At 42.7% G+C, this 14,201-nt stretch overlaps 1 protein-coding gene across 19 annotated transcripts in view; it reads left to right on the top strand.

Moving 5' to 3' along the window:
• The window catches only part of DIAPH2 (diaphanous related formin 2), a 503,126-nt gene that overhangs the window by 210,003 nt on the left and 278,922 nt on the right, over positions 1-14,201 (top strand). Inside the window, exon 24 of one of the 19 annotated variants that reach the window (XR_014784818.1) lies at positions 11,514-11,677. The exons of the other annotated variants lie outside the window; for them this stretch is intronic. The gene's annotated coding sequence lies outside the window, so the exon portion shown is untranslated. The remainder of the gene's footprint in view (positions 1-11,513; positions 11,678-14,201) is intronic. 19 annotated transcript variants of the gene reach the window in all.

Genomic DNA, 14,201 nt, shown 5'->3' on the forward strand with positions numbered 1-14,201 from the left:
TGTTTGTTTATTTCCTTCTGAATGTATGCTGTATAATGGTGTTTGCTATCTGTTGTTCTTGTAAAGGATTTTAAAATGCAGTTCTCTGTGTGAGACTGACTGATTTTCTCAGCAATCAAGCCCTATGCTAGCACATCTTAGAAGTTGAAGAAACCATTTTTCCTTCCCACCCCCACCCCAAACCAGCATGTAGTGTTATCTGGTAAAATCTGTTTCCCTGTGTTTGTTTTCTCCCCTCCGCCTTTTAAAATTTTGGTTTACTGAGGGAGGATAGAAAACACTGGTTCAAGCCCTGTTTTATTTATTTATATTATTTCAGGTTCTTATATCCTACCGGTCCTCCAAAAGGAGCACAGAGCAGTTTACAATAGTGATAAAACATATACCAATAAAGCAACCATACAGTCATACTTTGACACTAAAATTATTAAAACAATAATACAACAGTAATAATCTGACCTAAACCCAACCAATGAGGAGACAAATGCTTGTGTAAATAAAAAGGTACATATTACCTTAGCTTACATATTAATATAGTCACAGGAGGGGCTAATTGCACCTCTCCTGGGAGGGAGTTCCACAAATGGGTGGCCACCACTTGGAAAACACATATTAAACATAGGTCACACACTTATTAATAATGCTAATTCTAGAGATGGCCCATAGTACATGTTTTGATCAGGTAGCAGGTGATGGGAAATACCTCTGCCTATGACACTGGAGAGCCACTACCAGATTAGACAATACTGGGCTTGATGGGTCAGTGTCTGACCCAGTATTAGGCAGCTTCATGTGCCCATAGATGTCCCAGTTGAAATGGCCACAGGGCTCATAGAGGTTAGACTCCCCTAGCCAACATAACTGTCAACTTTTCCCCATCTTTCTGTTAATCGATAGGGAGACTAGTGGGAAATATATTCTCATGATTAGACTGTTTCCCCTTTTTCATGACTTTGTGAGACCTGGGCATGATAGGGAAAATGAAAAAGATTCCACTCAGCTCTGTTCACATGACCCCAAGATCTGACTCTGAGCAGAATAGACAGAGGTTTGCCCTTGTTGATCCATAGGGTGTTTGCATGCTGTTTGCATTCATCATTTCTCACCATTACTGCATGTGTGATTAGGCACAGATGCAAAAAACTGATGGAAGAGGGTCGGTTGCAACGGTGCTGGGGTGAATGGGTGGAGGATCGAAGTTAGGTAGTTCAGTGTTATGGGACATTACTGGGTGAATGCAGGATTTGATCTGTACCTACTAGGATTTGTTTTTAAGACATTTGCTATGTCTCATTTCTTAAGGACACAAAAAATAGGTGAGAGCTTCCCACTGAAATTCCAAGATATCTATGAATATTTATCCTTTCATTATCTTGTATGTATGCATGTAGGTAAAATGATTTTAAATAGCTGTAGGCTGTCTTCTTAAGAACAACAAAATGCTGGATTTCAATTTTCATATTTGATGTAAGCCAGACTGTTAATGTGATGGGACTGACAGTCAGATGACATCGTTTGCAGCATTGTCCAAAGTAGCGGCTAATTAACAGCTTGGGATTTAAATGCTACAGCTTTTGAATTTAATGGGGTATATTGTACTTTCCACCAATGTAGTGAATTGGCTGAAACAGCCTGTGATTACCATTAGGGCAGCTAGTAGCTTGAGGCTTGCTTGGAAAGTTCATTTTAAGCATTTGACAGGGATGAGGAGATTAGTTCCATCTGAACTGCAAATAATCTTTGACTGGAAGTTGGGTACTCTTAAAGGTAGGTAGTTGGAGGGGGGGACGAGACCTTAATGTGATGTAAATTATATGACAGAGTTGCTGGTGTTCATTTGTTCATCATTCTGCAGTATATGGAACACTCAATGCTGCCATCCATCAAAAGAATATTCAGAAAATGTCACACCAATGAGGTGCCAGTAGCAGTCCTACATGTAGTCTGTTCCTGATTTATAGAAGGCTTGTTTATTACTATGTAGAAATGAATAAGGGAAAAAGTCAGCAACTTGTGCCATATTTTCTAAGCAATGTAAGGCCAGTTCACAGGATCAGTTCAAGTGGATAAAGATTATCATATCAAAGCTTGCCCTGTTCTTTGCTCTACTGGTAAGAAAGCAGGTGATCCTTGATAGCAGCTTCACATGATCACCCAGTCAGTGATTAGTGGCTATCAAAAGAGAATCATGTCATGAATTCACCATGAACAGCTTAATATTTTAGCCCCCACCATTATGTTGTACAGATAGGGATGCGGCAGAAAATAGAAAAAGAAAATACAAGAATAAAATTCACAGATGTTCTTTGTGTCCGGTGTGGTTATGCAGTCTTGTATCTTAATGATTCACCTGGTAGCCATAGACCAGGAATTCCACATAGCTGAGTTTCCACATAGCTGAGTTTCCATTCTAGCTCCTTTCTCCATGGCTGATATGGAAGGATAGATTTGTTCTGTCCCTCCACCACAGTCCTCTTGATAGAAGACATTTTTTAACCAGCCTATTAAGAGGCTAACTAGTAGCCTCCAGCTAGTAGCCTGGATTTCCATGCTGGTTGTGGAGGAGGGATCTTCTTTTCTTATGCAGCCAGCATGGAAATGCAGGCTAGGATTTTGGGAGGAGGGTGGGCAGGCCAGTAACTTTTGTGGATTTATTTGCAAGTCTGCATTGGTATACAAATGTTTTTGACTTTTCAGCTCATTGCATGTAAGTTGTTGTTCAGTCGTTAAGTCATGTCCGACTCTTCATGACCCCATGGACCATAACACGCCAGGCCTTCCTGTCCTCCGTTCTCTCCCGGAGTTTGCTCAAGTTCATATTCATTGCATCGGTGATGCTATCTCGCTATCTCATCCTCCGCCATCCCCTTCTCCTTTTGCCTTCAATCTTTCCCAGCATCAGAGTCTTTTCTAGTGAGTTTTCTCTTCGCATTAGGTGGCCAAAATATTTGAGCTTCAGCTTCAGTATCTGTCCTTCCAATGAGCACTCAGGGTTGATTTCCTTTAGGATGGACTGATTTGACCTCCTTGCAGTCCAGGGGACACGTAAGAGTCTTCTCCAGCACCACAGTTCGAAAGCATCAATTCTTCGGCACTCAGCCTTCCTTATAGTCCAGCTCTCACAGCCATACATTACTACTGGGAAAACCATAGCACGGACCTTTGTCGGCAAGGTGATGTCTCTGCTTCTTACTATGCTGTCTAGGTTGGCCATAGCTTTCCTCCCAAGGAGCAAGCGTCTTTTAATGTCATGGCTACAGTCACCGTCTGCGGTGATCTTGGAGCCCAAGAAAATAAAATCTGTCACTGCTTCCATTTCTTCCCCTTCTATGTGCCAGGAAGTGATGGGACCAGATGCCATGATCTTCGTTTTTTTAATGTTGAGTTTCAAACCAGCTTTTGCACTCTCCTCTTTCACCCTCAACAAGAGGCTCTTTAGATCCTCTTCGCTTTCTGCCATTGGGGTGGTATCGTCTGCATATCTGAGGTTGTTGATAATTCTCCCGGCAGTCTTTAATTCCGACCTGTGATTCATCCAACCCAGCGTTTTGCATGATGTACTCTGCATATAAGTTAAATAAGCTGGGCGACAATATGCAGCCTTGTCGTACTCCTTTCCCAGTTTTGAACCACTCGGTTGTTCCATGTCTGGTTCTTACTGTTGCTTCTTGACCCTTGTACAGGTTTCTCAGGAGACAGGTAAGGTGGTCTGGTACTCCCGTCTCTTTAAGGATTTGCCAGAGCTTGTTGTCAAAGGCTTTAGCGTAGTCAATGAAGCAGAAATAGATGTTTTTCTGGAATTCTCTTGCTTTCTCCATGATGCAGCGAATGTTGGCGATTTGATCTCTAGTTCTTCTGCCTCTTCGAAACCCAGCTTGTACTTCCGGTAGTTCTCGGTTCACATGCTGCTGAAGCCTATCTTGTAGGATTTTGAGCATCACCTTGCTGGCATGTGAAATGAGCGCAATTGTGCGGTAGTTTGAACACTCTTTGGCGTTGCCCTTCTTTGGAATTGGAATGTAAACTGATGTTTTCCAGTCTTGTGGCCACTGTTGAGTGTTCCAAATTTGTTGGCATATTGAGCGCAGCACTCTAACAGCATCATCTTTTAGGATTTTAAATAGCTCAGCTGGAATACTGTCATCTCCGCTAGCTTTGTTGTTAGTAATGCTTGCTAAGGCCCACTTGACTTCAATCTCTAGGATGTCTGGCTCAAGTTCAGTGGCCGCACTATCATGGCTATCAGGGACATTAAGATCTTTCCTGTATAGTTCTTCTGTGTATTCTTTCCACCTCTTCTTAATCTCATCTGCTTCTGTTAGGTGCCTGCCTTTTTTGCCCTTTATCATGCCCGTCTTTGCACAAAACGTTCCCTTGATATCCCTGATTTTCTTGAAAAGATCTCTAGTCTTTCCCATTCTATTGTTTTCCTCCATTTCTTTGCATTGTTCATTTAAGAAGGCCTTCTTGCCTCTCCTTGCTGTTCTCTGGAAATCTGCATTCAGTTGGATATATCTTCCCCTTTCTCCCTTGCTTTTCGCTTCCCTTCTTTCCTCAGCTACTTGTAAAGCCTCCTCAGACAGCCACTTTGCTTTCTTGCATTTCTTTTTCTTTGGGATGGATTGAGTTGCTGCCTCCTGAACAATGTTACGGACCTCCGTCCATAGTTCCTCAGGCACTTTGTCTATCAGGTCTAATCCCTTAAATCTATTCCTCACCTCCACTGTATATTCATAAGGGATATGATTTAGGTCATACCTGAATGGTTTAGTGGTTTTCCCTACGTTCTTCAATTTAAGCCGAAATGTTGCAAGAAGCAGCTCATGATCTGAGCCACAGTCAGCTCCAGGTCTTGTTTTTACTGACTGTAAAATCACCCTTTACTGATTCTTCTCCATCTTTAGCTGCAAAGGACATAATCAATCTGATTTCGATATTGACCATCTGGTGATGTCCATGTGTAGAGTCGCCTCTTCTGCTGTTGGAAAAGAGTGTTTGCTATGATCAGTGTGTTCTCTTGGCAAATCTCTATTAGCCTTTGTCCTGCTTCATTTTGTACTCCAAGGCCATGCTTGTCTGTTATCCCGGTGATTTCTTGACTTCCTACTTCAGCATTCCAATCCCCTATGATGAAGAGGACACTTTTTTTGGTGTTAGTTCTAATAGGTGTTGTAGGTCTTCTTAGAACCCATCAACCTCAGCTTCTTCGGCATCAGTGGTTGGGGCATAGACTTGAATTACTGTGATGTTGAATGGTTTGCCTTGGATTCGTACTGAGATCATTCTTTCGTTTTTGAGATTGTACGCCAGTACTGCTTTTCCTATCCTTTTATTGACTATGAGTGCTACTCCATTTCTTCTAAGGGATTGTTGCCTATAATAGTAAATATGATGGTCACCTGAATTAAAATCACCCATGCTTGTCCATTTTGGTTCACTGATTCCCAAGATGTTGATGTTCAATCTTGCCATCTCATGTTTGACCACCTCAGGCTTACCTTGATTCATTGATCTTACATTCCAGGTTCCTAAACAATATTGTTCTTTACAGCATCGGATTTTCCTTTCACCACCAGACAAGACACATCCACAGCTGAGTGCCGTTTTGGCTTTGGCCCAGCCGCTTCACTGTTTCTGGCGCTACTTGGAAATTCCCTCTGCTCTTCCCCAGTAGTATATTGGACACCTTCCAACCTGAAGGGCTCATCTTCCGGCGTCATCTCTTTTAGCCTTGTGATACGTTCCATGGGGTTTTCTTGGCAAGAATACTGGAGTGGGTTGCCATTTCCTTCTCCAGTGGACCACATTTTGTCAGAACTCTCTGCCGTGACCTGTCCGTCTTGGGTGGCCCTGCATGGCATAGCTTATGGCTTCACTTAGTTACGCAAGCCCCTTTGCCACAACAAGGCAGTGATCCACGAAGGGCATGTATATTATATTGCATATATATTATAGCAGAAATTCTTATAAAATTTGTATCAATATTGCAGTGTTGCAGATAAGAAGGTGGATCCAGAAGACTCAGATAGAGAAGCCACCAAGTGGTCGAGGAGAGATTTCAGGTGGTTTTCAGGCTTAATGTTCACATTAATCCAGCATATAATACCTCGAGTGCACACTCTTAATAGGAAGGATGTGTTGGCATGTTCAATGCCTTCCCTTACTAACATCTCTGTACTTGTGCTGTGAGCGCTTCTTCATATAGTGGCATAATTCTTCCAAGTATTCCATATGCTGATATGGGGAAAAAATATTTTTGAGTTCTTCCCCATGCAAAGCCAAAAAAATATGTATATAATGATTTGTATATTAAATATTAGCATGTCAAGATAAGTTAGAATTCTTTTCTTTGACATACTAATTTTCCTTTGGCTTGAATTCCATCCTTTCCCAATGTAGGGGTGTCCACTTCTCAATATGAAACACTCTCATGGCAGCTTACAATTAATAAAAATAATAATAAAAATAAAAATGAAGTGCAACAGTCAAATAGTGGCCCTGTTCAGATATCACACTAAGCCATGATGGTTAGGAGTTTGAGCTAAGCATGTTGGCTTAGCGTGACGTCTGAATATGCATCTGTCCCAACCATGGTGGTTTATTAACCATGAACTAACCACATTCACTAACCACTTGCTGCAAGATGGTTAGTGGGCTCTACCATGGCTTAGTGTGACATCTGAACAGCCTCCATGGTTAATTGACAGCTTCCATAAAGCTCTGTGGCAAGACTGGCCAAAGAAGGAGTAGCTGCCCATGCCTGAATGGCAGATGTCTATGGTCAGGATCTGCCTGGTAGCAAATGATGCGGCAGCAGTAAATGATGCAGCTGCCGCAACCCCGCCAATACTCTGCCCCCGGCAACAGCCCACTGCATGCCAGCAGAGAAGCGAGCATACAACTGTGGCTCACAGCCACTTGTGCCCTGGCTTGCCGCTGCCATTGGCACGCTATGGGCATGTCCAGGCATTGCTGTGTGTAATTTGTGCATTCTGTCTTCAAATTTAAAGTTAGCTCTTCTGCTGATGATCTTTTGCTGTTTATTTTGAAATGCCAGATGTCAGTTCCAGCTTTGATGAAATTGATTAGTACTTTTGGTGATTTGTCTGGCTGTTCAATTAATTGAGAGCCAGTGTGGTGTAGTGGTAAGAGTGTTGGACTGGGAGCTGGGAGATCCGGGTTCTAGTCCCCACTCAGCCATGGAAGCTCACTGGGTGACTTTGGGCCAGTCACACACTCTCAGCCCAACCTACCTCACAGGGTTGTTGTTGTGAGGATAAAATGGAGAGGAGGGGGATAATGTAAGCCGCCTTGGGTTCCTTGCAAGAGGAAAAAAGGCGGGATATAAATGCAATAATAAATAAATAAATAATAAATAAATAAATTGGTCAAAGTCGGAAATAATGCCAATTAGAGATAGGGTATACTCTAGTCTATTAACCAATTGGCAATTTCGACAGTGCCCAGAGTTTATTACTTTTTTGGGAATAATTATCCCTAGAGATATATCTTAAATTATTAAATTAAATTTAAATAAGTTGATTAACAATATTTCATGAGATATAGATAGATAGGCATCTTTAAAGTTATGGGGCAAGGTAAATGGGTTAAGTTTAATACACTTAAGTATTTATGCATTTATTTATTTATTTATTTCTTCTTCTGGGATGCCTTGCTGGGATGGGACTTGGTGGTACTGTTTTACAGTGGCTCCATTCCTTCCTAGCGGGGCGAACTCAGAAGGTGGTGTTGGGAGATGCCTGTTCGACTCCGTGGCCGTTAGCTTGCAGGGTCCCTCAGGGAACTGTTCTGTCCCCCATGCTATTTAATATTTACATGAAACTGCTGGGAGAAGTTGTCCGGAGTTTTGGAGTTCATTGCCACCAATATGCTGATGATGCCCAGCTCCACTAATCCTTTCCACCAGATTCCAAGGAAGCTGTTTCTGACCATAACCAGTGTTTGGCATCAGTAAAGGACTGGATGAGGGAGAACAAATTGAAACTTAATCCAGAGAAGACAGAGGTGCTCCTGGTCAGTCAAAAGGCAGATCAGGGAATAGGGATTCATCCTGTTTTGGATGGGGTTACACTCCCTCTGAAGACTCAGGTTCACAGTTTGGGGGTGCTCCTGGATTCAGCCCTAAGCCTGCACTCTCGGGTTTCAGCGGTGGCCAGGAGTGCTTTTGCACAGTTAAAACTAGTGCGCCAACTGTGCCTGTTTCTGGAGATGTCTGATCCGGCCACAGTGACACATGCCTTAGTTACATCCTGTTTGGATTACTGCAACACGCTCTATGTGGGGCTGCCTATGAAGAGTGTTCGGAAACTGCAGTTGGTTCAAAGAGCTGCTGCCAGACTGTTAACTGGGGCTAGTTACAGGGAGCATACAACTCCCTCATTAAAACAGCTTCACTGACTTCCAGTCTGTTTCCAGGCACAATTCAAAGTGCTGGCTATGACCTATAAAGCCCTATACAGCTCCGGTCCAGGTTATCTGAAAGACTGTATCGTCCCTTATCAACCTGCCTGTGTCCTGAGATCTGGGGAGGCCCTCTCACAGTCCCACCACTGTCGCTGGCACGTTTGGTGGGAACCTGGGAGAAGACCTTCTCGGTGGCTACCCCATGGCTGTGGAACACCCTTCCCAGGGACTCAGGGAGGCTAGGATGGCTCCTTCCTTGATGTGTTTCCAGAGGCAGACTAAAACATCCTTGTTCCAGCAAGCCTTTGGGACATAGTTGGAACCTGGGGGTAAGCTGCTAAAATGCTGTTTTAAAATGCTGTTTTAATGTTTTAATATAATTTTAATTATATTGTTTATTTTATATTTTAACTTTTGTATATTTTCATATGTTTTAATTGTATATGTTTTAATTTTTGTAAGCCACCTTGTGTCCCAGTACTGGGGAAAAGGAGGAGAATAATAATAATAATAATAATAATAATAATTCATTTCTAATTGGAATGCCCTATTTTGTCTAACCAATGGACTGCCATTTTGGTGTCTGTATCTTAGGGATGTCAGAGAATTCCGCCACAGATCTCGGTGAGGCCGAATGCCAGTGCATTCGGCCCCCTGAACTCCGTGGCAGAACGGCCTGCCACCCCCCGCCCCCCTGTGGATCCCCCCCGGGACAAGACTTACCTGGGGCAGATGTTCCGGACAGCGGCGGCTCCAGCGGTGGCTTCGGCGGCGGCAGCTGGTCTTCTGACCGGCCGCGGCTGCCGCCATTTCCAGTCTGTTTCCCCCCCCCCATTCGTGATTGGCTACATAAAGACTTACGTAGCCTATCACATCTGGGTTAAAAAACAAAACGCGTACGCAAATGGCGGCGGCTACAGCCGCCGCCATTTGCATTCCTTATTTTTGGCCGTCTTAGTCTACATAAATATTTACGTGGACTAAGACGAAGACAAGAAAGGGGAACGCAAATAGCGTAGTGGACGCTACTTGCGTTCCCCCTTATTTTCACCATCTTAGTCTACGTAAATATTTACGTAGAGTAAGACGGTGAAAATAAAGGGGAACGCAAATAGTGTCCGCTACGCTATTTGCGTTCCCCTTTCTTGTCTTCGTCTTAGTCCACGTAAATATTTACGTAGACTAAGACGGCCAAAAATAAGGAATGCAAATGGCGGCGGCTGTAGCCGCCACCATTTGCATATGCGTTTTTTTTTTTAACCCAGACGTGATAGGCTACGTAAGTCTTTACATAGCCTATCACGGCTGAATTCAGGGACGCAAACGGCAGCAGCTACAGCCGCCGCCATTTGCATCCCTGCTAGCCAGCAGCTGGATGTCTGGCTGCTGACGGAGCCGGCCGGCGGCTCCATGGAATCCCCGCAGAGCGGAGCTGGCCGGCGAGGATTCCGGGGGGAGGGACGGAGCACCTCCTCCCCCCAGCGGAACCCGACAGAGCCAGGTAAGCGGGGTTTCATACACCCCTACTGTATCTGATATCTCTATAGACCTCTGGTTATGACTTATATAACAAAATGTTTTGTTTCGGGTTTACTAGATACCGCAGTGCCTCTTTAACAAAGGTTTGTCAAACCCGGCTAATTGTTCAAGGTGTAATGCAGTGAATGCTTCTTTTATTCATATGTTTTGAAAATGCCCAATAGTTGCCTCTTTTTGGGAAGAAGTTATCATACGGATAAACTTTGTATTGGAAAGCTCTTTAATATTTACTAATGTACACGCTCTCTTAAACTATTTACCTGCCTTTTGGAACATAACACACAGTCAGCGTAAATGGAAACTCGCAATAAAAAATGGATAAACACAATGTGACTACAGAGGCAGAATGGACTGTGTCGCTGTGCCTGCCACGGCATACATGGTTGGTAGAAGTGACGCAAGCTGATTCCTGATGTCCGCCTATGTCTGTTGGTGCTGCAGGGGACACTTGAATGCGCTGTGTATTGGGGCAGTGGATTATGGTGGTGAACAGTGATTCTAGGCCTCCAGAATGGGAAAGATGGATCTCAGACCATATGAGTCCATGCTGCAGGACGTGCTGGGGGCTGTGTGCCATGGCACAGGGGCAGCAGACTGCTGAACCGCTGAACACCAAAACAGCTGGCAGCACCAAACACCAAAATGGCAGACAGAGCAAAGGCTGCTGGGATGCATGGCTGCCCATGCGGAGGACTGCAGGTTCCTGTGGGAGGAAGGGTGGTTAGAGAATGGTTAGTTTAAACATGCAGCGGAACATGGTTACCTGCACATGTGGCAGTAGCACTTGCAATGGTTAGCAGTAACCACCATACACCATGGTTATCCTGACCACCCTTTCCTAATGTGCGCCTGAACAGGACCAATGAGAAAACCACAAAAATTAGCCATTTAAGATAGCAGCTAGAAACCAACAACAATCTTAATTACCATTAAAAGCAGGAAATAACAGGACAGACTTCACCTGGCACCAAAAAGATAACAAGGGTGGTTCTAGGCAAACATGTTTAGGAAAAGAGTTCCATAGTCAAAGGCAGGCCTAAGTAAAATGCATTAGTTACCTGTCTTAGATATTAATAGAGCATGGATAACTCTGGCCAAACCATTTTTCCCCAAGAAGGGACAATGTTGGCTCACCAGTCAAAGTCACCTATCATAGTTTCTTTCATTCGTGTGCTTCTCATAAGGAGGCAGTTTGAAATCAGAAACTAAATAAGTTTATACTTCTGTGGCCCACCACTGCAAGTGCATATCATGATATGTTATCACTCTTCTGCATAATGTCAGGCTGAGTCTGTTCCATTTGTACTGAGGATATGTAGCACATATTAATACTATATTACTGTTTATGAACTACAATCAGTACTCTTACACAGGAAAATAAAGTGATACTTGCTTTATTTCAGACTGATTTTGAAAGCACATTTTTAGAAAATTAAAATGAGCTGCCAAAGAGATTTTTCCTTGAACACCATATTTCTTTGGCAGCAGAGTTTTCAAGCTGAATGTTATAGATAACTGTGAAATGCAAATACTTCCATCTTGTTTCACAGCTATCGTTATGAAGAAGAAGAAGAAGAGGTGGTGTACCCATTAAGATAAATTATGTGCTGCTTGGACAACAAAACTAGGAAAAGAAATGGAAACTTGCCCAGTAAAAGCTCAGCATTCGGGGAATCTATTGTGACATCTTTTGACTAAAGAGAGCAAAGAGAATGTATGTCTACATTCAGCTGTACTTTTTTAAATTTTAGATAACTGATAAAAAGCTGAGTTTGATAATATTATATTAGGGTTCCAGAGGTTTGGGTAACATAATGGAGTTGCAATGAGCATTCAGAACATGAAATGTGGAGATGAAATGTGTGGAGATTACTTCATATTAATTTTGGTTGTACTGTTGTGCAAGGGTGCGCATTGTAAATTGATTCATAATTGTTGTTTTCACACAAACAGGGAAGCTGCTGATATATTAAATGCAGTCTAGAATTTCTCATGAATTGTTCTTTGTTGGGAGAAGGCACCTAAAAAGGCCCTTCATTCTGGCCTTTGGCAGTGATCCTTTCTTTAGTGTTTTCCTCCACCATTGAAATTCTGACCAAACCATGTGCACTCTGGCCTTGTGACAGCTGGTACATAGACAGGCATAGATTGAAAGAGGGACTTATTTCCTCTACCTGGTCTGTATGTTACCACACTGGACAAAGAAGTAGCTTGTTTAGATTATCAATTACCTTGTAGTCCAGAAGATGGGCGGCAAGAGCCCTCCAAGCTTTCACAAGCCACAGAGTGAGTGATTGACAGATCAGCTGTTATCTACAGTCTGTTTCATCCAGATTGTTTCACCTCCCCCCAAATGTATTATTGCTTATGTACCGGCAGGCTGAAAGGTTCTTCAGCAAATCTCTACCCTTTACACTATATCCCAAAGTCTGGATTTATGCCTGATACTTGACAGAAAATATTAAACCACTAGAATACAATTCTTTTCAAAAAACCTCTTTAGATTAGGTATATTTGAGGGGAAAATACATTTGGTACTTGCTGTCTTTTGAGGCTGCCTTGGAAGAAAACCAAAAGCACTGTGAGCCTTGTCACAGCCTATAAACCTCTAGAGAGTGGCAACATTAGCTCTTCTCTGTTTTTCCATGAGAGCTAAAAAGAACATGAAAGGCACTAATGAAGTAGAAGCCTAATATTTTCATTGATCTCATGTGGGTGAATGTAAGAACCTAGCCTATTAAAAGAGACAGCTACCAAGGGAGCACAATTGCACTTAATATGGGGATTGGAGAAAACTGAAAGAAATTGTAGGAAAAATTTGCTGTGTCAGTGTCTGCATAAAGCATGTCTGAGTAGTATAGAGATGCTCTCATATATTCTCTTTCCCCGGTGCTTCATATAGTTATACATCAGTTGCTTTACCTCAGGGCTGGAATAGACAGGCAACTAAGAAGTCCCATGGGAAATCCAAGAGCTCAGTCTGTGCCTGAAGAACAAGTTGTTCAGACTGAGCAACAGGCCCACAGTCTGCAGGTTTTTAAGCCCAAGTGGAGCTCTGTTGGCCCTTGTGTCACATGGCCTCTTGAAACTCCGCTCCCTGGCAATGTTGCTACAGTGCAATAAAGAGCAGACCAGCAGTTTGTTTCTATATCAAGCCTCCGCAGTGGTGCAGAGAATAAGGTGGGTGAGTCCTGCTGCAGGAGTCTCTAGTTTGAAACCCCTGGCACTCTTCACTTTTTCTACTAGAATTCCCATCATTCTCCTTCAGCTTCAAAAATAAAATCTTTCCAGTGCAAGTTTTTCACTCCCAGCTTAATGAACAATATTCTATTTTTAAACACACATTAACACTGTCAATTTTAATTTGCCTTTCCCCTTGCCAGTGCATGTGTTCTAAATGGTGCAGTGCCTTTGCAGCACACAATTGCCTTCAGTATGCAGTTAAATTAAGTTGTCAACCTGTTTTTAATTATTAGTCTGTCTCTCACTTTATTAAGTTAAATTAGAAGTGCATTTGTCTTGTCAGAGTAGGAAGGCCTTGTCTTTTCAGTAAGCTTAATGTACAGGCAGTGTTGTTTTAATACATTAATTTAGGGCGCAATCCTAAATAAATATTCAATAACATACAATAAAAATAGATAGCAATAAAAACTGCAGCCCAGAGACTAAGGAAAGGGCAGCAAAAACAAGTGAGTCTTCAGAGCCTTCCTTAAGACCTGCAAAGAAGCAGCCTGATGAACCTCTGATGGAAGCTTATTCCAGAAGTGTGGAGCCACTACTGAAAAGCCTCTCTCCATTATATTCACCTGCCTAACTGCCCGTGGCAGTGAGTAGGTGATAACAACTTCTGCTGATAACCTTGAGAGTGTGGGCAGGCTGGTTTGGTAGAAGGCGGTCTTTTAAATTACTTGGGTCCAAACCATTTAGGGCTTTAAAAGTTAAAAACAGCACTTTAGATTGGGCACCGAATCACACTGGCAGCCAATGATGTCACATGAAAGACCACCCAGCTCTCACTATAATCAGGCAGTTGCATTTTATACTTCTGTCCCAAAAAATGATGGGATAGGAATTGTATTTGATGAACTTCTTGCTCCTCACTATACATACCTTGTCTGATAAATACTCATATTTGGAGGTTTTATTCAGTGGTAAAGTGTTTTCAGGAATGTTTGGAAATTTGTTCTGCAAATGGTTAGGAACGTTCTGCTGGTCTCCACCCTAAACTATATAATTGG

The sequence above is a fragment of the Heloderma suspectum genome, chromosome 9, assembly GCF_057233095.1.
Source record: "Heloderma suspectum isolate Gila_16-S chromosome 9, 16-S_ref, whole genome shotgun sequence".
Lineage (NCBI taxonomy): Eukaryota > Metazoa > Chordata > Lepidosauria > Squamata > Helodermatidae > Heloderma > Heloderma suspectum.